Here is a 1278-nt window from a genome sequence, read left to right as displayed (position 1 = left end):
GTGGTCTGGCACGGAATGAGACAGGACACTGAACATGATGTATGGGTGCTATGTGCTTCTGAGGAGAGGGGCATGGCTAAGGGCCATGTGACAGCAGTCCTGGCCTAGTCTTCACAGTCAGGGAAGGCTGCTTTTTAGAACTGATTCTCATCCTGGGGTGGGGAAGAGTGTTCTGTATGTGCCAGACAGAATAGCACATACAAAAGCTCCTAAGGTAATATGGCAAATTTGAGGAAACTGAAAGTGGCCAGTATATAAAAATCCCAACCTCAGAGTGGCCACCTGCAGACAGCCTTTCAATATTTCTTGTCTAGGACTTGCCTTCTCCACAGTGATTAACCCCAGAATGATAACCCTTTTCAGAGGGACACGTGGGGCTGGGACCTTATTCTGACACTTCAGTAGGGAAACAAGTCACAAAAGAGCAACAGGAGCCACGGGAGAGTTGAACACACTCAGTGGAAGGGGCTCCCATCCATTTCCATATGGGTGCTTCCCTGTCACTGTAGAGGAAATGGCACCTGTCTTATTTCAGAGAAGAGAGCCACATGGTAGGAGCAGGGGTCACTCTAAAACCTGGCCAGTTCAGCTTGATGCCAGTGCTCTGTTCTCTGCCCCAGCTACTTTTCTACAGGTGGAGGAAAGATCCCAAAGAAAGAGGTAAGACTCACTGCTTCTGTTTTTAAAGAGTGGGAAGTATGGATGAGAAGAATAGTAGGTTCTTGTGGCTGTTGTAATAAATTACCACAAACTGGCCCTGGCCGGTTGGCTCAGTGGTAGAGCGTCGGCCTAGCGTGCGGAAGACCCGGGTTCGATTCCCGGCCAGGGCACACAGGAGAAGCGCCCATTTGCTTCTCCACCCCTCCGCCGCGCTTTCCTCTCTGTCTCTCTCTTCCCCTCCCGCAGCCAAGGCTCCATTGGAGCAGAGATGGCCCGGGCGCTGGGGATGGCTCTGTGGCCTCTGCCTCAGGCGCTAGAGTGGCTCTGGTCGCAATATGGCGACGCCCAGGATGGGCAGAGCATCGCCCCCTGGTGGGCGTGCCGGGTGGATCCCGGTCGGGTGCATGCGGGAGTCTGTCTGACTGTCTCTCCCCGTTTCCAGCTTCAGAAAAATGAAAAAATAAAATAAAATAAAAAATTACCACAAACTTGGTAAATTAAAACAACAGCAGTTTATTCTTACAGTTCTGGAGACAGAAGTACAAAGTCAAAGTATCAGCAGGGCTACTCCCCTTCCAGAGCTCTAGGGGAGAACTCTTCCTTCCCCTTCCGGCTTCT

General features: G+C 51.4%; 1 non-coding gene across 1 annotated transcript; it reads left to right on the top strand.

The window, feature by feature from the left end:
* Positions 1-754: 754 nt before the first annotated feature.
* On the top strand, positions 755-830 carry TRNAA-AGC (transfer RNA alanine (anticodon AGC)). Its single transcript has one exon. It is a non-coding gene; the product is annotated as a tRNA-Ala (tRNA).
* Positions 831-1278: the final 448 nt, after the last annotated feature.

The sequence above is a fragment of the Saccopteryx bilineata genome, chromosome 4 (genome assembly GCF_036850765.1).
Source record: "Saccopteryx bilineata isolate mSacBil1 chromosome 4, mSacBil1_pri_phased_curated, whole genome shotgun sequence".
Taxonomy (NCBI): Eukaryota; Metazoa; Chordata; class Mammalia; order Chiroptera; family Emballonuridae; genus Saccopteryx; species Saccopteryx bilineata.
This window is presented reverse-complemented; position numbering and strand designations above follow the sequence as displayed.